Source organism: Cervus elaphus, chromosome 16 (assembly GCF_910594005.1).
Source record: "Cervus elaphus chromosome 16, mCerEla1.1, whole genome shotgun sequence".
NCBI classification, from domain to species: domain Eukaryota; kingdom Metazoa; phylum Chordata; class Mammalia; order Artiodactyla; family Cervidae; genus Cervus; species Cervus elaphus.
In genome coordinates this window covers 20,590,427-20,612,916 of record NC_057830.1, presented here as the reverse complement: position 1 = coordinate 20,612,916, position 22,490 = coordinate 20,590,427, and the positions used below count along the sequence as shown (strand labels likewise).

Genomic DNA, 22,490 nt, shown 5'->3' with positions numbered 1-22,490 from the left:
TCTGGGAAAGAATTTCCCATCTAAACAGAATATAACAGTCTTTGGTTAATCAAGTCTCTTTACTATCTATTGCCTTATATTCTGCTTCACTTATATTGGTTCCTGTTGGCTGCAATATTTCATCTCTGGTCTCTGAAATAGATTTAGGATTTTCAAAGGAACAGTACACCGCGGGTATTTCGTTGACAGAATGGAAGTGAATTGGCAGACACTTCCTGACTCTACGAGAGAGAACCAAAGGCTCCAAGGAGGTGTGTTTATCACTTACATTGAGTTGGCCAGTACGTCCTTAGGAGGCACATATATGGAGAATATCTCTTGAACTCAAGCATCTGTCGGTGGTTGAGAATTTCTAGATGGTGGTGGTGGTGGTGGTAGGTTTTCTGTACCTCTGTGACAGATTTTTTTTTTTTTTTTGTCAGCACAAATTTTAGCTTTGCATTTTAGTCAGTTTGTAACACTTGCTAGTACCTATTTTGGAAATTACAGTCATTCTTTCATCTTTATATCTCAACCTTCATTTGTTCAAATGGTTGAGTTTCTTCCTACTGGAAAATTTGCTTAGTCTCAGTAAATGTGTGTCTGTTATTAGGCCAGATTAGTTTTGCCAAATCAGTGAATATAATATCCTCAGGGTAGAAGAAATTAATACATTTGTAAAGGTAATTCCATTAAGTCATTTTGCCACAGCAGTCAGAAAAAAAGGTTAGAGAAAATTTCTAATGAATCCTTTGGAGTGGTTTTGTGAAAGACTCATGCAAATTCTAATTAGTCGTAAATTGTAATTTGGTAATGTTCACATTTACAATGATAGAGCTCTCTGGCCACTGTCATCTTCCTTTATAGTTGCCCCCTTTGCTCTGGCTAAACAAACAGAAACATCCAGCTTGGGCCTGCTATTTCATCTCTCTGCTTCCTCATTCACTCCCTCATTCACTTCCTAACAATCATCTGTTGAGCAGATCCACTGGAGCCTTGGGTGAGAAGAGAGACCAGCCCTCAGAGTGCTCAGAAGCTAATAATCAAGTGAAGAATTAGGCCTGTGGGCAGGCCACAATGTGTAGCCTCATCATCACACTGAAACTTGTTAGAAGTACAAATTCACAACTCCCACTGGATGTAACGAACCAGAAAGTTGAGGAGGGGGCCCCGTAATCAGTGTGTTAACCAGCCCTCCAGGTGCTTCTGACTTACGTAACTGTTTGAGAGCCCAAGTGTCCTGTGTTCCATTCACATAAACTATACCCAGAGTTTCTTCACAAAACTTCTCCAGAAACTAAACAAATAAGCTAAAGCCTGAGGGCCCTGGTCTCCAAAGAGGCAGAATTTTTTCCTTCGTGAGTTCTTCCTCTCTAGTATTGCTGTTGCTCTGTGGCTATTTCAGCAGCCCAGGTGGTGCTAGTGGTAAAGAACCCGCCTGCCAATGCAGGAGACATGGTTTCAAGCCCTGGCTTGGGAAAATCCCCTGGAGAAGGGTCCAGCAACCCACTTGTATTCTTGCCTGGAGAATCCCATGAACAGAGGAGCCTGGCAGGGTGTGTGTCCACAGGGTCACAGAGAGTCAGACATGACTGAAGCAACTTAGCACTCAGGCACATGTTATAGACAGGACCGACCTTCAAGGTAGTTTTGGAGTGAATGAATCACCTGCTCCCTTGTCTGTCTCTCTGTTTAGGGTCTTTTCTCAGATTTCTTAGGCATCTTTAGTCTACACAATCTCCTTTCCACTGTCTATTGATCAGAGAGATAGAATCAACAAATTCACAATGTGGGACATAGGTTTGGTCCAAACCATGAGGATGTAAAGTATAAAATCAGCAACATATTTTTAGCTGTTGACAGTGTGGTTTTTCTGCTGGCCAGGGTATCTGATTTCCACATCAAATAAATGAAAAGACTTCTGACCATGCCAGGATTGTCCATTTTTCAGCTACTTAGAGATAATCCCTCTAAGGAATATCTGCAAAATGTGGATTATTTTTACCAGTGAGAAGTTTCTGGTTTTTAAATTTTATTGGAGTATAGTTGATTTACACCGGTGAGAAGTTTTAAAAATAGCACATCAGCTGTCTTCTGGATCACCGCCTCACTGATCTAATCATGTGTTCCATTCTCAGAGTTAACACTGATTTTTGCAGGCAGTTTGTGCAGTGACTGTTAATCCGGGTTTGAACTCAGGAGCCTTAGAAGTGAAGAATGAGCAGTACTTCCTAGAAATACAGGGATTAGTTTTATAACGACTTACATTTCCATCAGGTGTAGAATTGTTTTTCCTATTTTTAGAATTATAAAACCCAACATTATGCACCTTTGCTGTGTCCTGACAATTGCTTTAAGCTGTGCTCATCAACTGTGTGGGGCTTCCCAGGTGGCCCAGTGTTAAAGAATATGACTGCAAATGCATAGACATGGGTTCGATCCCTGGGTCGGGAAGATCCCCTGGAGAAGGGCATGGCAACCCACTCCAGTATTCTTGCTGGAAAAATTCCATGGATAGAGGAGTCTGGCAGGCTGCAACCCATGGTGTTGCAAAGAGTCGGCCGTGACTGTGCAACTGATTACGTCCACGCAACTGTGCTTGCTAACACCGTGAACAATGGCTAGTACTGCATTCTGTCACGGGCAAAGATTCTGCTGGCTTTGGGGGAGTGGTATTAATGTGACCTGTGTACTTGAGAGCACCGCAGGGTCATCTGAGAGAAGATAAAGACATGTGTAGGTTATAACACAAGTCACTTGGAAGCCTCTGGATATTAACTGCAGGACCCAGGGGCTCCCTGGGCCCTGGGGGTTTGTGTGGGTAGTGGCCAGTGTTTAGGGACAGACAGGGAAGACGTCTATGCACTCATCCCCACTCCTCCCTCTGGAGGCCTCTGCAGCAGGTCCTTGACTGGTCATCTTTCTTCCTCTCATTCTTTATAATGGGCTTTGAGTATATGAGGATTCATAGTTGCCGATCAACTTTTTTTCCCCAAATTTGGCCTTGTATCCTGTGAATATGATGAAGTGTACCTGTTTCTGTTGGCCAGTTCTGCTTGTAAAAACAGACATTTAAAACCTAGAATTTAAAAGAAGAATGCAATTTTCTTTTTTATTTACCTTCACAATTGAGTTGGACATCCTTCCATTTTTTAATCTTAATTAAATTTAATTTTATATTCATGCTGTAATTACAGTTATGGTTTTACGAGGCCCTGGTTAATTTCAGGATTCAGATGCTGCTGCTGGAAGCAATAACTGAACAGATAGGGCTGGAGATTTCAGAAGGGGTCACCTGCACTGGTCAGAAAGGAGCTTCATTAAGATAGAAAGAGAAAAGAACCCTGACACCCAGGAGCTGGCTTAGTACTTTCAGTGGGTTTGGCATTTGCCTGCTGCACGTATTTTCACAGGACACCATCAACAGACAAGGCCATTCTGTGACTATGCTGGATCAAGACAAAAATAAGACCACTCCAAATCACATCTGAACACAGGCAAAACCTAAACATTCCGCTCTCTCAGCTAGTAGGTATGACTGCTGTTTCTCTTTCAATTAAAGCTTTAGTTTGTCCTGCCTTCAGATAAGATTCATTAATGTAATTTAAAAATTATCCCTGCTTTCTATAATTAACCAACAGAGATAAAAGCCCGCTTCCTTGGACTCTCCTCAGAGCACTCAGTCAAAACCCCAATCCTAAAACTCCTTGCTAACACCTCCCTTTTTAAAATTTTTTTGTACTTAAAAAAAAAAAAAAAACTTATTAAAGTCTGATTTATAATGTGTTAATTTCTGCTGTATAGCACAGTGATTCAGTTATATGTTCTTTTTCATATTCTTTTATTATTATTAATATTATGCTACATGGATTTAAATTAGACCTGCTTAGATATAAACATATAAGAAAATCTATAGTTAATATACCTCTCAAATTAATTTTTATTGGAGTATAGTTGATTTACAATGTTGTGTTAGTTTCTGCTATATAGCAAAGTGAGTCAGTTATACATACACATATATCCACTCTTTAGATTCTTTTCCCATATAGATCTTTACAGAGATTTAAGTAGAGTTTCCTGTACTATATAGTAGGTCTTTTTTAGTTACCTATCTGACCTATCCCAGTTTCCCAGTTTCTCCCCTCTCCTTTCCCCCCAGGTAACCATAAATTTGTTTTCTACATCTATGACTCTGTTCTGTTGTGTAAATAAGTTCATTTGTACCATTTTCTAAGAGTCCACATATGTGATATTATATGATACTTTCGCCATCGGACTTACTTCACTCGGTATGACAGTCTCTAAGTCCATCCCTTGCTGCGGCCAGCACAACAGGTAGGGATCGAAAGTGGTCGACGCACAGTTTGGGAAGAAGAAACTAGAGACAGAATTAAAGTGTTAAAGATGGGACCGGGGGACTCAAGACTTCTTGGATCAAGAGCCCTGTTCCTCAGGGCCACATCACTTTTATTTAGTGTCTCGGCATGCAGAAAGTATCTGTTGTGCTATGATAAAATCAACCTCCTGTGTCCCTGGTCACGTCTCCCATTTTATTGATTACTTTGAACTATCTTTGTTATTTTCTTGTACAAGGGTTATCACCCGGCTGGAGGTCATAGACCCACGTATGCTTTGGGAAAACATCTTGATGTGTGCACAAGCAATGTTCTGAACTTGCGCTGACCTGGCATTCCAAGGTCCACACTATGTTTTTCCTTAGTTTAGCAGGGCATGACAACCTCAACTAGTCAACCCGATGTACTTTTGTTCAGATTATACTGTATTGCTATATTTTGCTTTTGTTCTTTTCTCATGGCGTTTTTCTTATAGCTTAGCCAGAGCAACAGGCAGCTGATTATTAACCCCTGCAATCCATGTTGCCCCAAATGGCATTATTTTGTTCTTTTTTATTGTGTAACATTCCACCATACATATGTACCACATTCTTTATCCATTCCTCTGGTGATGGACATTTAGATTGCTTCCATGTCCTGGCTATTGTAAATGGTGCTGCAATGAACACTGGGGTGCATATACCTTCTTTAAAATTTTTATTGGCGTCTAGCTGATTTACAATGTTGTGTTTGGTTTCAAGTGTACAGAAAAGTGAATCAGTTCTGTATATACATTTATGCATTCTTTTTTAGATTCTTTTCTAATATAGGCCATTACAGAGTACAGTAGAGTTCCTTGTGCTATATGGTAGGTCTGTATTAGTGATCCATTTTATATACAGTAGTGTGTACACATCAGTACCAATCTCCCAATCTATCCCTCCCCGCCTTATCTCTTGGTGACCATAAGTTTGTTTTCTAAATCTATAACTCTGCTTCTGTCTTGTAGATAAGTTCATTTGTACCTTTTTTCATTTTAGATTCCACATATAGGTGATATCATATGGTATTTGTTATTTGTCTTTCTATGTCTGACTTCACTCAGTATGAATCTCTAGGTCCATCCATGTTGCTGCAAATGACATTATTTCCTTCTTTTTTATGGCTAACATTCCTTTGTGTATATGTACCACATCTTTATTCTTCTGTTAATGAACATTTAGTTTACTTCCATGTCTTGGCTATTGTAAATAGTGCTGCAACGAGCATTGGGGTGCGTATATCTTTTCAAATTATGGTTTTCTCCAGATATATGCCCAGAGGTGGGATTCCTGGATCGTATGGTAGCTCTATTTTTGGTTTAAGGATCCTCTACACTATTCTCCATAGTGGCTTACCAACTTAAATTCCCACCAACAGTGTAGGAGGGTTTCCTTTTCTCCAGCATTTGTTTGTAGATTTTTTTGATGATGGGTGTTCTGACTGGTGTGAGGTGATCAGTTCAGTTCACTTCAGTTGCTCAGTCATGTCCGACTATTTGCGACCCCATGAATCTCAGCACGCCAGGCCTCCCTGTCCATCACCAACTCCCGGAGTTTACTCAAACTCATGTCCATCGAGTCAGTGATGCCATCCAGCCATCTCATCCTCTGTCGTCCCCTTCTCCTCCTGCCCCCAATCCCTCCCAGCATCAGGGTCTTTTCTGATGAGTCAACTCTTCGCATGAGGTGGCCAAAGTATTGGAGTTTCAGCTTCAGCATCAGCCCTTCCAATGAACACCCAGGACTGATCTTTAGGATGGACTGGTTGGATCTCCTTGCAGTCCAAGGGACTCTCAAGAGTCTTCTCCAACACCACAGTTCAAAAGCATCAATTTTCTGGCGCTCAGCTTTCTTTACAGTCCAACTCTCACATCCATACATGACCACTGGAAAAACCATAGCCTTGACTAGAAGGACCTTTGTTGGCAAAGTAACGTCTCTGCTTTTTAATACGCTATCTAGATTGGTCATAACTTTCCTTCCAAGGAGTAAGCGTCTTTTAATTTCATGGCAGCAATCACCATCTGCAGTGATTTTGGAGCCCCAAAATGAGGTGATACCTCATTGTAATTTTGATTTGCATTTATCTAATAGTTAGTGATGGTGAACATCTTTTCATGTGCTTTTTGACTATCTGTATGTCTCCTTTAGAGGATGTCTATTTAGATCTTCTGCCCATTTTTTGATTGAATTTTTTGTTTTTATTGAGCTGCATGAGCTGTTTGTACATTTTGGAGATTAATCCTTTGTTAGTTGCTTCATTTGCAAATACTTTCTCCCATTCTGTGGGTTGTCTTTTCATTTTGTCTATGGTTTCGTTTACTGTGAAAAAGCTTTTAAGTTTACTTAGGTATCATTTATTTTATTTTCATTATTCTAGCAGGTGGATCAAAAAGATACTACTGTGTCAGAGAGTGTTCTGTTTTCCTCTGAGTTTCATAGCATCCAGCCTTATAGTTAGGTCTTTGATCCATTTTGAGTTTATCATTGTGTATGGTGTTAGAGAATGTTCTAATTTCATTCTTTTGCATGTAGCTATCCAGTTTACCTTCTATGCCTATTTTCTGGGGAGTTTTTACCATAAATGTAACACCCTCTTTCTGAGACAACCCATAATTACCCGTGGTGTGCTCTCACTGCAACAAGTAACAAACCCAACTTTTTCAACCACAGGTGTGTTCCTGGTGGTCTTTGGCCAGAGAATATTCTATATGTTGGTTGACTATTTGGTTATGTCCACTCTGGATGATAAATATGAATTGTACCTCCTTAACGCTGGGCATGCTTACTAATGAATGCATCAGCTTTGTCCTTCTCTCACTTCAGGGAGATTTCTACTTTTTAACTTTTTATTTTATATTGGAATAGAACTGATTAACAATGTTGATAGTTTCAAGTGGATAGCAAAGGGACTTAGCCATGTATATACATGTATCCATAATTGGAGATTTGTTCTTAATAGGTTCATATGCTGAAAAGATTTTAATTCTTTGAATGGAGTCACCTTAGAATCCAAACTGAACCACAGTTCAAAAGCATCAATAATTCTGCACTCAGCTTTCTTTTGGAGAAGGAAATGGCAACCCTCTCTAGTACTCTTGCCTGGAAAATTCCATGGGTGGGGGAGCCTGGTAGGCTACAGTCCATGAGATCGCAAAGAGTTGGACACAACTGAGCGACTTCACTTTCTTTCTTTCTATAGTTCCTATTGGAGAAGGAAATGGTAACCCACTCCGGTGTTCTTGCCTGGAGAATCCCATGGACAGAGGGGCCTGGTGGGGCTACAGTCTATGGAGTTGCAAAGAGTCGGACATGACTAAGCAACTAACACACACACATTTTAAAGTCCAACTCTCACATCCATGCATGACTACTGGAAAAACCATAGCCTTGACTAGACGGACCTTTGTTGGCAAAGTAACGTCTCTGCTTTTTAATATGCTGTCTAGGTTGGTCATAACTTTTCTTCCAAGGAGCAAGAGTCTTTTAACTTCATGGCTGCAGTCACCATCTGCAGTGATTTTGGAGCCCAGAAAAATAAAGTCTGCCAGTGTTTCCACTGTTTCCCCATCTATTTGCCATGACTCCATTTTACAGAGGAAAAACTAAAACACAGGTGAATTAACTTGCCCAATTACACAAAGATTCATATTCAAGTTGTCTAACTCTCCTCTCTTTGAACTTTTACATTTTGCTGCCTTTGCGATACCTCCTCTGTTTCCCAGAATCTAAACAGTAGTAATTCAGAATGCGGTTATCTGGAAGAACACACATAATTCTAAGTAGACATAATAATAGTTATTAAAATGTTGGTACATTGGTAAATATATTACTAGCCTTATTCTTCTCAGCCACGGTAGTTAATGAATCCATGATCAAACTCTTGAGAGAGCCAGATAGTATTATCATACATCAGTATAACTACAGGGTTCAGATGTTTTCAGTGCAAATATTGTTAAAAGTGTATTCTTCTTATATAGGGTCATTGTAAAATAAAAATATATAGGAAACTCTTCTTTGAATAAGATAGACATATTTGTAGCAAAAGGAATGAGAGATATGTGTAACATGAGTGCTGAGTACAGGTATATTAAGGTGGCATCAGTTGTTACAAGTGTTTCCCAGGTAATCCTTTTCCTTGTTGGTAATAGCTGAATTGGGTATTTACATCGAGAGGTACTACTAGATTCATTGTACAGTGTTTTGTTCTTCTTTTGTCCAATCACTATTTTCAACCTCTTATGTTCTCTGTCCCTCTTAGTCACAGAGAATTTAATTACTCTCATTGTTTACTTGATCCATCCTTTTATGCTAACTTACCATTTCTTTTACCACTTGGTAGAATTTTTGTAATGGTTTAGCCATTTTTACAACTCTTCTGACCTTTAAGCCTTTTGTCAATGTTAGTTAATAAATCAAGAACTTATTTGAATATCCAAAAGAATGTAAAATAATTTTGAGTAAGTACTCAAGAAAATATATAATCCATACAAATAATTTTAATAAGTATTGTTTTCAAAATAGGTGTATGTTTAACATCACTGATATACTTTAGAAATTCTAAGGTTAATATTAAAATAGTAAATGTGCAGAAACAAAATTTATAAACAGATTTTGCCTTCCTGTCCCTTATCAGTTTGCACATGATTATGGAATACTTTTCTGTCTGTTATCTGGAGCAATCATCAAGGGAAAACCTGTGACTTTCCGGGTGCACTTAGTTGTATCCAACTCTTTGTGACCCCATGGACTGTAGCCCACCAGGCTTTTCTGTCCATGGAACTTTCCAGGCAAGAATACTGGAGTGGGTTGCCATTTCATTTCAGCATGTGGTAATATAGAATGTTTTTCATCAGTTCCTACCTAATTGTTAGGGTTACAATTAACTTTCATAGTCCTTCCATTGCGCCTTACAGCCAAACAAATTGTAAGTAAGTCTAATTTAGCTCTGTATCTAAGAAGGGAAACATAAAGAAACAAAGGAAAAAGTTTAGTTGTAAGCACCTCAAATGCAAATATACCATTTTTTGGAGTATTCACAGAAGGTTAAATACTGACAGAAAAAAGTAATTTAATTAAATGTTTCATCAGTATTGCATCTCTTACTCTAAACATCTGACTCTATATATTCACAGAGAAAATCACACATGTGGGTCAGTTTAGAAAGATGTGTTTGTCTACAGTTTTGATCTGAGAAGAGAATGTATAGCTCAGTCACTCTTGACTACTCTGTGAGGCCTCCAGAAAAATTTGTAAAAGAGATGGATGAGGTGACAAGACAGATCCCGGCAAAAAGGGGTTTAGGGATTGCTATCACTGAAGGACTAAGGATTAGGTCAGAAATACTTTTGTTCAAGTTCATTCAAGAATCAATCATGCTGTTCTGCAGGGATGCTGGGGGAAATTACAATTTGACCTGCTACAAGAGGAACCTTTTACCCTTGATGGCTTCTGAATAGCTCCTTGTACTTCAAGGAGCTTAAGCACATCTTTGTAGTGCCAACGTATCCTGGCCTAGCTAGCACAGCAACACTTCACCATGTCACATTAATATTAGTAAAGGTATTGTATGTATGTGTATGTGTGTATATATGTGCACACCCACACAGATATATACATATACTTACTATGTATATGTATAAAAGCATATGTGTATGTATGCTTTAAAATGGTGAAAAACTTACAGATCTTCATTTCAAATTTTAAATATTTTAAAATTTTTAAATATTTATTTTTAATTCTATCAACATTCTTTTTGAAAATTAGTTTGGAAGTCCAAGCCTATGCTGTATGAACCAAACAAAAATAAGATAAACATTGGAAAAAATCTACAAATTATACTTCTTCATGGGTTGAAAACTGAAAGTAGCCAGACAAATTGTACTCAAATTCTGAGTTTTAGTAAAGTTGCTTGAGATAAAAAATAGTATCCAGATATAGCTATTTGATAACAAAGAGGTCCCATTTCAGAGCAAGAAACTTGTAAAATACTTAGGAATAAACCTCAGAGATGTTCGTAACAAAGTAAGAAAACCAGAAAATTTGACTGGAACTTTTACTTAGTAAAGACTTATTTCTAAACAGGAGCTATAATAGAAGACTGACTGAGAATGTAAGTTAATTTGTAGCACTAGCGCAATTCTGGCCAAAGTCTGAAAAGAATTTTCTTTTTCCTTGGCAGAGGCTATTGTAAAATTTATTTGTAAAAATAAGCATTCAGAAGACCAATTTATACTTTTAAAAGAAGCGTAAATGAGCAGGTGACTGGCTGCATGTTGCTGTGAAGTGACGTGAAGTTGCTCAGTCGTGTCCGACTCTTTGCAACCCCAAGGACTGTAGCCTACAAGGCTCCTCTGTCCATGGAATTTTCCAGGCAAGAGTACTGGAGTGGGTTGCCATTGCTATAAAGCATCGGTAAATACGGTACAAAGCTGAAGTTGCTGTTCAGTGGCTAAGCCATGTGCAACTCTTGGCGACCCCACAGATTGCGGCACACCAGGCGTTCCTGTCCTTCACTGGCTGAAAGCTAAAGTAGGGTTTCTCAACTACACTGACATTTGGGCCAGGTAATTCTTTGTTTGGGGGCTGTCCTGAAATTGTAAGATGGTTTTTAGCAGCACCACTGGCCTCTCTACTCATTAGGTGAGTAGCACCTTCTTCAGTTGTGATAACCAAAAACACCTCTGGATACTGACAGATGTCTCTTGGGGGTCAAAATCATTCCTAGTTGAGGACCACTGAGCTAAAGAAAAAAAATCAGAAATTAATGAAGCAGATTTGAGAGTTCAAAAACTCTCTAATTATATATAAGAAGGTTATGAAAAGGTAGGCATCAATAGGCAATGCATAATAGTTTTTAAAATAGATTTGCACAATCAAGTTTCATATTATACATTAAAGTTAACATTGTGAGTAGAATTAAACAAAGGAATCATATCATTAAAAGGAGCTAATAGAAAATAGACTAAACCCATGTATCTGATCTCTGGGGCAGTGATTGTTGAAGGAAACTAAAAATTCTATCATAAAAACAAACATCAATGTTTTGACACAAATGGCATAATTTAAAAAAACAAAATTACAGACAGGGATAAACATTTAAGCCCATTATAAGAGATTTAAGATTAATGGGTATATCAGAGGGCAGCAAAGGGATAGATAGTAAATGTTTCAGACTTTGTGGGGAGAGCCAACTTCATGGGCATGTGACCTTCACTTGAGTTAATGCTCTGTCATTGACATCTTGAAATTCTTAGTGTGGAGCTCCTTGTTAAAAAATTGTTTTCATTTTCTTACCCTTCAAATTATGTAGCCACTTCTGTTTGCAGGCCACATGTTTTCTGTTGAAACTACTGAACTCTGTGGTTGTAGCATAAAAGCCACTATAGACTATACGTGAATGAGTGTGGTCATGCTTGAATAAAACTTTATTTACAAAAACAGCCAGTGGGCCAGGTTTAGCCCATAAACATTGTTTACCCTTGTATGTCACAAGAGAGTTGGACATGACCAAGTGACTAAGCAACAAATTCTATAGAAAGTATATAGAAACAAAGAAAAAGAACCATAAATGAATGTCCCAGTTCTGACATTTTCAAAGAAATAATTATTAACAACTGTTGAATTAATACAAACTTAATGATTAATTTCCATACCAATGAAATCATAGTAAACCTGGTAGCCTCAGAAAACAGTCACAGGAGCATAACTCAAACTTTGAAGACTATGTTTAAAGAATTTTAAGAATTATAAAAAGGCACCTAGCTTTTGACTCAGTACCTTCACTCCTAAGAATTTATCCCAAGAAACAGGTCAAAATTAGAGAATATTGCGTGCATGAAGATATTCGCTAGAGATTTATTACTAAAAGAGGGAAACTGATAACAATATAAATATCTACAATGGAAGTATGCTTAAATAAAGTATGATTCTACTGATTTTTTGAAATTGTATACATACTCTCAATAAAGATGATCCAGCTTGTAAAGTTGAGACAGCAACTTGCGAAGTTTTTAGTATTCTGCTATATGAAAAGAACAATCAATCAATGCTGTGTTTGCAGTAAGGCAAAAATTATGAATGGCTAATGAAAAATTCTGGAAGGAGTCAATGAGAAAGAAACCAGAAAACAGTCTTTGAGTTCTAGTACACTGCTGGAGTCCTGGGCCTGCGGTGTTCGGCAGGGCCCCATTTAGCATGACTGTGAACAAGTTACTAAACTTCTGAGACTCAATTTCCTTTTCTTCAAAACAGATGTGATAACATTATACTGTCTATATCATGAGGATGTTGTGACTTAAAAGATAGATACGGTATGGCACAGTGCTTTGCACATGGGATGCTTTCAAATGTTAGCTATTATTATTATTAGCAAAGCATGGGAAATTAAAAGTTCATTTCCTTTTTAGTTCAGTTGTTATGATGTTATTTGTGCCGTTAGAGAAACTTCTAACAGCTGTCTTTTAAAATGTAATGATTAAGACTACAGCAATCTCAGTAGGTAGCAAACTAAAACAACTAAAGCAGGGACAATAAAAAGACTATTTTGAATATTTCACCAATAGAAAAGAGAAAAGAATTGCCGAAATGTCTTACATAAGTTGCTAAGCAAAGTCACAAAGACGATTAGAATGAGCACAGGGAAGGGTAATGAGGGGCGATAATTAAAGCTGCCAGTAGATACGCACACAGGCAAACTCACACACATCTTTCTGTCCTTTAGGACAGCTGATTAAGGCAGCAGAGGAGCAGGCGAAGGGGTAATTATTAAACCAGTCTTGTCATGAACAGGCTCCTCTACCCAGCTTCTCCGCTAAGGTGAGAGAGGAAGAGAAGTCACACCATCACATTACTGCCAGGAATCTTTGTCATTCACTCCTGGCCCATGCCCTTGTCTGGAAACCCACTCATCCACAGTGAGAGGTGGGGACACCTTGTATGTAGCTCAATAGTCTTGGGGGGCTGACTCAACACGAAATTCACTCTAGTCGTTTGGTTCCAAGAAGGCTTGTGAGAAAAGCATTTAACACAGTAAATCTGGGCTTATTCTTCAACCATATGATGATTTTCATTGCCACAGAAGGCCAGGTTATGGTTTATAAGACTATCCTACCTTTTTTCCCTTTTACACCTGGGAATATCTGTTAGACTGAACTAGACAGTGTTCTGTTTTCCCCACCAAGCCAGAATTTGCAAACACCCTCAGCGTGTGCACACAAATAGCATGTAATGCAAAAGAATATGTTTAAGGAGTTTAATATATAACCTACAGAAGGTCAGTAGCCGGTTGATGAAAGTAAGATGCCCTATTCCTCCCAGCTCTGAGTTCTCAGCATGTTGACTATGCTTCACCTCACAACACTTGGAGATGCAGGGAGTGCTCCGGTCTAGAACTTTGCCATGGCCCTGCCCACGGGGACATTTGTCTTCTTACTGTGGCACCGTCATGAACCCCAGCTGGGCCCCCAGTTTGTACTCCCCGGTGCTCCATAACCTCTGCATGGCCTTCAGCTCCCTCGTTCACTCTGAAATCCATCCGTCACAGGTAGAACTGCCGCAGCCTTGGAACAGGGGCAGGGAGTCCCTCTGTTTTCCCTCCTGGTGCTACTGTCTTATGTGCTCCTTCTTTTTCCCCTCCCTCATTTTACCAAAGTGTTGTGGCAGAAATAATGGAAATTCAGGCCCTCTTTGAGCCCTCCCCTGACATCAGTAGACTTATCTTCTACAACTGAGTTTCTTAACCTTGGCACTTGTGATATTTAGGACTGGGTGGCTCTTTGTTGCAGGGTCTGTGCTGTGAATTGTGACATGTTTAGCAGCATCCCTGGTCTCTACCTACTAAACACCAGTTGTAGCTCCCATCCACTTCTAACAACCAGAAATGCTTTATAGACTTTGCTAAATGTTCCCTGGGCAGGGTGTCTCTGTGTGCATGTGTGTGTGAAATCACTCCTACTTGAGAACCACTCTTCTGCTCGGTCATTTTGTATGACCTCCTGATCACTTTTATGTAAAAATGCCCTTTAAATGAGCACAATGATTTAAGTATCATTATTCATCACCTATAATTTATGAGGGAATTATTATTAAACCCATTTTTCAGGTGAGGGAATTGAGGTTCTCTTTGCCAAACATTACACAGTTCATAAGTGGTAATATCTGGATTTGAACATAAGTCTAACTCGAACTCTAACCTTTTTTTTCTACTATTTAACATTGCAAACCAGAGTATTATCTTGCTGGTTCATAGATAACTTGTATTTTCCCTGTGTCCTCACATGGCAAAAGGAGCAAGAGAGCTTTTATAAGGGCACTAATCCCATTCATATGAGCTGATCACCTCCCAAAGGCCCCACCTCTGAATACTATCTTATTGGGAGTTAGGATTTCAACATATGAATTTGGGAGGGACACAGACCTTTGGTTCATCACAATATACACATAATACATGGAGCAGTATAGTAACAAAAAAAAAAAAAAAAAAGAGCTACATTAGTTTAGCTGATATTACATTATTAAAGTGCCAAATATCTTTTAGAACAAATAATTTTCTTACAATTCTGCCTTCTAGTTAAATGGAAAATAATTTATATTTGAGGGTAATTAGATTCACAGGGTTTTCCTTTCCCCAAGCATATTGGTCTCTCAGTTGAAGTTTTACATTATAGATTTCAAACTGGTTGATTCACATAATGGAAAAATCCAGATATAATACCGACCTCAGGTAAGACTTGATCCAGGGTTTCAAACACTATTTTCCCTTCATGTTTCAGCTGCTTTTCTTAATGCAAGTTCCACTCTCAGGTTTTACACTTTGGGCCAGCAGATTAAGGCTCCCTCTTCATGGTGGTGGGTCAGGCTTCACAGCTTCATTTTACACCATCTAAAAAGAAGGCGGCAGTCCCACGAGCGAGAGAGTTGATTTATTTTTCTCTTAAGCCCTAGAAAATATTTGGCTCTTCATCGAGTCATATGCCCATCCCTGAACCCCTCAATTCAGCCAGAGGATTGGCTATATAATTTGCTTTAGCTCTTCAAGGCTTACTCTGGACTAGTTCTGGGGTCAATCCCCTTTAACTTATAGATCTAAAATTGGGAAGCAGTGATTCCTCAAGGAAAGTTAGGAATATAATTCCAGAAGATGGGGGAATGGATGCTAGGGGGGACCAAATATGTTTTTAGACCAATTCTGTTAATCTGTCTGCTGCACTTAGTAGTTCTCATTATTTCACAAGTCATCTCCCCAGCAACCCCCCCACATTGCCCCCTGCCATCCGAAGACCTCCCCAGCCAATTTTATTACAGAACTTTTACTATAGACGTGTTTCCTTTACCTGGTATTGCTGAAAACTCTTAACAAGTGCCTAGGTAGATACTGTGGTGAACCAACACCCACAAAGCAGGTCTCAGCCAAGGCCAATGCCAGGTGTGTGGACAGCCCACTGTTTCTTAGAGAGGGCTCCCAGCCAGTCCCTATCATTCAATCAAAACCTCTCTCAATCATGGGGAATGGGGACTCTAGGGCCAGATTGTTGTCACTGCAAGTAGGTTAGCAGTTCATTCCTTAAGCAAAGGAAAGGGGCTGTGTTTGAGCACCTCCTGTGTACCAACCAAATGCCATGTTCATATCATGTCTTCCTACAACCATCTACGAGGTGGGTTTTATTATCCCACTTCAAAGATCAGGAAGTGGAAACTCTGGAAGGTGAAGCAGCTTGCCCCAAGCACATCTCCGTAAGAGGCCGAACACACATTCACTGACATGTCTCATTCCAAAGCCTGTGCTTTGCATCAGCCAAAGTGAGCCCCCCAGAAAATCAATGAATATGTATTTACTTAAAATCTATTGTATGTCAAGAAATATGCTCAACGTTATTTACATATGAGTAAATATAGAGCATTTCCCCTTTTCCCCAGGAATGAATGAATGGAAGAGGAAAAATGAGAAAGCAGGAAAGATAAAACCCTTGTGTAATGAGAAGAGCCTTAGTCATCCCAGTGGCCCACACAGTACCTAGAAATCATCACCAACGTGTAATAATGAGAGCATCTGCAGGAATGGTGAAGAAGTTAGGGCAAGAGGCCTTTAGGCAGTGACACCGAGTCCCCAGAGAAGTAAGTGGTGGCTGGGGCAGCCCTGTGGCAACAGTGGGAATCAAAAGCAGCATTTGACAACGAAGGTGAGCGGGCAGTGTGCACGCCAGTCCCATCACAGGGGGTCTCGGCTCTGCCTCCAGGTTGGTGGGCCCTAAAGGAATTCCTGCTAGAGAAAGATGGTGCAGCAATACACATAGGCTTTGCTGAAATTCAAATTCTGCATCTGGAATAGAACAAACAGGAAGAGCATTTGCTCATTCCTGGGTTATCTTGAAAAGCTAACATAGCCATAACACTTGGGTGTATTCTTCACCTCATAGGGTAGGTATTACGTGGATTTCTTTCAGCTCTGGCAAGAATATCACCTTTAGGCACATCAAAAATGAGACACACCCTCTACGCACCTCAGTCTCCACCTGTCATCCTAAACCCAGGTAAACTTTGGACAGGTTGTGAGTTAAATCATTCCTTTGCCCATGATCCATGATATATGGCAGGACGACACAAAAGCAAATAGCTAGTTTTCTCTGTTCTGTGTCGAGATGACAGTCAACTGTGTGCGATCTGGCTTGTTGTGCAGACAGCCTAGAGCAGAAGTCCTCGGATTGGGTTCTGCAGAGAACTAGGCCTGAGAGAGGGTCACAAAAGCCACAAAAGAGACCAGGGGGATGCCTGTGTATGCACCCCCCACCCCTTCTCCCTGGCACCTCCCCTGCACCTGCTTCTACTATTGGAGCTCTATGTGAGATTGTATCTGCGAATATTTCACTACAAAAGGTTCACAAGCCGTAGTCCTAGATAGAAACACCTATCTCTGCCTCTGAAATGCCTGAGTTATGCTCAGAATGACAGATCCTAAGACAATATGGAAGTCAACACTCTAGAGCCGTGGTCCCCAACCTTTTTTGGCACCAGGGGCTGGTTTCATAGAAGACAATTTTTCCACAGACAGAGGGATTGGGGGGCGGGGGGATGATTCAGGTGATAATGGGAGCGATGGGGAATGGCAGATGAAGCTTTACTGGTTTGTCCACTGCTCACTTCCTGCTATGCAGCCCAGTTCCTAACAGGTCACAGACCAGTACCGGTCCATGGCCCAGGGGTTGGTGACCCTTGCTCTAGAGGATGCCAGCTACTGGGGGCAAGTGCCCCCTGAATTTGCATGGGAACCAGTTGCTTGGTATATAATAGTGCTGGGCATGATATCCAGAAAACAGAATTTCCAGAACTTTTGTGAAGCCCGTCCATCTTGTTCTGAGACACCTCCCTCCTCAATTATTCAATCCTTTTACTAATTCACCTGCCCCCAACAAGAATCTCTAGTGAGTTCTAAGTAAAGCATCAGGGCCTTAAGCCTTTGGATTGTCGATCCCTGGGTTGGGAAGATCCCCTGAAGGAGGGCATGGCAACCCACTCCAGTACTCTTGCCTGGAGAATCCCCATGGACAGAGGAGCCTGGTGGGCCACAAAGAGTCAGACATGACTGAGCACATCCCGACTAGTGGGGCGGCAGATAAAATCTATTTTCCACCTGACCTCCCACCTACAAGTATTGGAAAATGCATTTAAGAGAGAGTGAGAAACTTTTGCTATATTTTGAGGTAATTTCAGCTATTCTGAGAAATGACATGACAGTTCTAAATTTGATTGGATGTAAAGTGAAACACCCAGTTTAGTTCTGTCCATTTAAAGAAAATTATGTATGAATGTCTGAAACATATACATATAATACCTAAATGTATATAACCAAACCAGTACTTCCATTGGAGAAAACAGCCAGTCAGGTTTCAGTTGGTATTTTTACGTTTTTTTCAACAACTTACATGATACCCCTCTCCAAATTCCTCTCCTGTTCCTATTAATGTGTGGGAACCTGCAGGTTGATATCTTGGCCTAAATCTCCCCTGGTCTTATAAGGATCGAATAACAAAGCCTCTCACCTCCTTAGGAGAGCTATTTTGAGGTATGATAAAAAGTTGCTATTGTGCTTTTAGCCTCTGACAATTGAAAAATGTAAGAAACTGGACAAAGGAGAAAGATTCTGCAAAAATTTTCTGTACAAATCAGGTGGTAAAATGTCTTTGCTATTGTTGATGGTTATACACTAACAAGGGTTAAAAATATTCTGCTAGGAAAATAGAATTCCAGGGCCATATCCAAAAAGATACAATGTGCTATTGAATTTTAAGCATTCATTATCATTGATGGAGGGAAACATAATTAGAAGCTTCCATTTTGATGACAAGCATTTTCCTTTCTCACTGAACCCAAAGTTACTAATGTTTAGGCCTCTGTCTCCTGCATTGCAGGCATATTCTTTACCCATTGAGCTATGTGGGAAGCCCCAGGCCTCTGTCATTGAGTCTTTGGGGGAAGGTTTTATTTCTTCTGTATAAAGAGGGTAAAGTGGTGGCAGTTTTACTTGGGGGGGGGGGGAATGTACAGTGGGCTCTATCCAAGGGCCTGTGGACAGCCTAGGGTGGGCATTTATAGACACCATGGAGTAGATCTGTGGATGTAAAAGACTATGTTAGCATGTGGGGCCTGAATTTGTACCAGTTCAATAATCTGTCTTTTGGAGTCATTTGGGGAATGAATTTTACCAGCAATTCTTCCTTAAGTGAAAAGAATCATTAAGTCATTTCCTTTCGAGCACATGACATCTTTAATGTTTCTTACGGGCCATTTGTGAAGTGAAATATTATCAGTGCTCACACGGTAGTTTTCCGAAAATAGAAGGCCTTGTAGACGGATTTCACAAGGGCCATGCCTCACTTGGCTGTGCTGGGCTGATGGGCTCTTTCTGGTCCCACACAACCCACCCCAAAGCAAGAGCTAGCCCTCGACCATACAAGCATTCACCCATCAACTCCTAGGTTTCCAGAACCTCTCATCCCCATTGCAAAATTTGCCTGTGCACCTCAAACTAGAGAGAGAGCATGTGGTGAAGATACTAGAAGTGGACAGTAACAGAAGGGCTTGCAGCAGTCAATGGGAGTGAGATGCTTTTGACATGAGCTCTCAGTCCATGCTTGCTCACATGCGGCAGTCACCTTTGGAAGCTTCCCGCACCCCATGGCTCCCTCACTGTCCCCTGTACCGGTCTAGCCAAACAATAGAATTTAAGAGTGCCAAATATTATACACAATGGATTAAGGTGCTTTTATAAAAATGATAGATCCATTCCAGTTACACTACACCAGATGCAAATCTTGGAGCCTGGAGGGCCTTTTGGATCAACCCCTCAAGATCACTTATTTTTGCAACTGGGGAAACTGAGACCCAGAGAAAGAAAGTCAGTTGGCCAGAGTCACACAGGAAGTTTAGTGAGAGAAGTGAGACCCAGCTCCATGGCTCCTACTCTCCCTCCAGGACCAGAGAGGCTTTTCCTCTCTTACAATCTCATTTCCCAAGTTTACTCTCTGACCTGATGACTTATACGTTTGTCCTCGGGGCAGGTAAGATGGTAGCTTTTTCTGAAAGTAAACTTCTTGGAAACATGTTGCTGAGGTGGTAGAACAGTGAACTGAGATGTTTTCTCCTTCCTCTCATGTACACACACAAACCCCCTCACCCCATTCTGTTCCAATACCACACAGGTAGCCAGGGACTCCATGTACTTTGTTAATCACAGGGGCATATGCCAGGGGGAAAGAGCTGAAGCTACTTAAACTTACTGGCTCTTATCTTTTATCAGAGCTTGTATTCCTTACAGTGATTATGCTAGAAGACCTGGAGGGACTGGGAAGAAGGGAGGTCTTTGAGAGCCAGCAGAGATAGACGACGAGGAAGAAAATTCCCCGAGACTGGAAAAGAGAAACAGAATGGGTGGGTCTTTAAACTAGCTAGGGACAAATGTCTTGCTGCATAGCAGGACTTCTGTGAGTTTGCAAGACCTCACAGGTGAGGACCACGTGGGTACACAGGAGGCTGGACCTTGGAGCTCCAAGCCCCAGCAAAGATGCCTGTGCCCTAACGGTGACACAGAAGCAGCAGAGCCCCAGGGCCTAAAGGAACTATATGAGCTGGATACTGTGGGCTTCAGGGCTACCCAGTATAGACTGTCACCCACCCCAGAGGCTTATCTGATACACTAAGATCCAATAGGGGAGTCCTCAGTTCAGTTCAGTCGCTCAGTCGTGTCCGACTCTTTGCGACCCCATGAATCGCAGCACGCCAGACCTCCCTGTCCATCACCAACTCCTGGAGTTTACTCAAATTCATGGCCATCAAGTTGGTGATGCCATCCAGCCATCTCATCCTCTGTTGTCCCCTTCTCCTCCTGCCCCCAATCCCTCGAAGCATCAGGGTCTTTTCCAATGAGTCATCTCTTCGCATGAGGTGACCAAAGTATTGGAGTTTCAGCTTCAGCCCTTCCCATGAACACTCAGGACTGATCTCCTTTAGGATGGACTGGTTGGATCTCCTTGCTGTCCAAGGGACTCTCAAGAGTCTTCTCCAACACCATAGTTCTAGTAGTTACAAATAAGTTTCCTGTGGCCCAGGGTGATGGTGGCTCAAAATCAGATATTAACAGACTTTTAAAAAAAAGAGAGATGAGATTATTTTAACACACTGCAGATGGTGACTGCAGCCATGAAATTAAAAGATGCTTGCTCCTTGGAAGAAAACCTATGACAAACCTAGACAGGATATTAAAAAGCAGAGAGATTACTTTGCTAGCAAAGGTCCGTCTAGTCAAGGCTATGGTTTTTCCAGTGGTCATGTATGGATGTGAGAGTTGGGCTGTGAAGAAAGCTGAGTGCCGAAGAATTGATGCTTTTGAATTGTGGTGTTGGAGAAGACTCTTGAGAGTCCCTTGGACTGCAAGGAGATCCAACCAGTCCATCCTAAATGAGATCAGTCCTGGGTGTTCATTGGAAGGACTGATGCTGAAGCTCCAATACTTTAGCCACCTGATGCGAAGAGCTGACTCATTGTAAAAGATCCTGATGCTGGGCAAGACTGAAGACAGGAGGGGAAGGGGATGAACTGGTTGGATGGCATCACCAATGCGATGGACATGAGTTTGAGCAGGTTCTTGGAGTTGGTGATGGACAGGGAAGCCTGGCGTGCTGCAGTCTATGGGGTCGCAAAGAGTGGGACACGACTGAGCAACTGAACTGAGCTCGGGCTACACATAACTTAATTTTGAGATAAAAAAAAAACAAACAAACAAACACCGCAAACCCATGCGTTCTTCATTTGGGCTGATGAAGACAGGAGCCCCGGGGTTACTTAGAAGCTGTGGCTGTTTCTAGATTTTCAGTTCTGCTGCCGCTTCTGCTCTCAGCTCAGGTCAGGTCAACAGACTCGAGGGGATACTTAGCATGTTTGGGGCACTTTGCTCTGTTCCATGAGAAAGTCTCATGCATACACACGCTCCCGCAAGGAGCTCCCAGCCTACTGAAGAGTACAGGCAAAACAAGGTACGTGATGAAAAAATCATATTGCTAATTCTCTTTCCCTCATACCCACTGTAGGACCCTTGTCCAGGCCTAAAATACACCAATCAGTCAGGTCAATCCCACACAGTGAGGGGCAGTCATGTGAACTCTGGATTTTGAAAACAAGGAGCTAGGTTCTAATCCTTTCCTAAGTGGATGTCATATTTGAGTTAGAGGTCTGATTGACAATATGCTTACAAATGCAGTATAAAAAACAGTTTTCAAAAAGTAAAAAATGAGAAAAAATACTGTTCCAAAGAAAGAATAAGTACACAAAACAAGTAACATACAGAATAAGTATATAAAACTGAGAATTGAATGGAGAGGATAGAGAATAAGGAAGTAGAAAGGGAAAATAAAGCCTATTTAGTCAATGAATTTAAACACAAAAGAAGAGAAACTGGACAGGGGTTGAAATTAACAGTATTAATAAATACCAGTGTGACTATTGATGATGTGATAATATTTAGGATATGAAATTATTTAAAAGAAGAACCAATTAAGTTAATCATAAATGCTAGCCAGAAAACAGGCATGTCATCCTCTAGAAGAGTAAAATAGTAAATTCAGGGTAGAGGTAGAAGGAAGTTAAT

The 22,490-nt window shown here is 40.7% G+C and overlaps 1 protein-coding gene and 1 long non-coding RNA gene across 4 annotated transcripts in view; one reads left to right on the top strand and one right to left on the bottom strand.

Moving 5' to 3' along the window:
• Positions 1-22,490, bottom strand: part of LOC122709949 — a 163,980-nt gene that overhangs the window by 49,177 nt on the left and 92,313 nt on the right. For both annotated transcript variants that reach the window (XR_006345780.1, XR_006345781.1), the window contains exon 2: positions 15,073-15,236. This is a non-coding gene — a long non-coding RNA (uncharacterized LOC122709949). The remainder of the gene's footprint in view (positions 1-15,072; positions 15,237-22,490) is intronic.
• PLPPR1 (phospholipid phosphatase related 1) overlaps positions 1-22,490 on the top strand; it is a 552,374-nt gene that overhangs the window by 442,161 nt on the left and 87,723 nt on the right. The gene's annotated exons all lie outside the window — the stretch shown is intronic.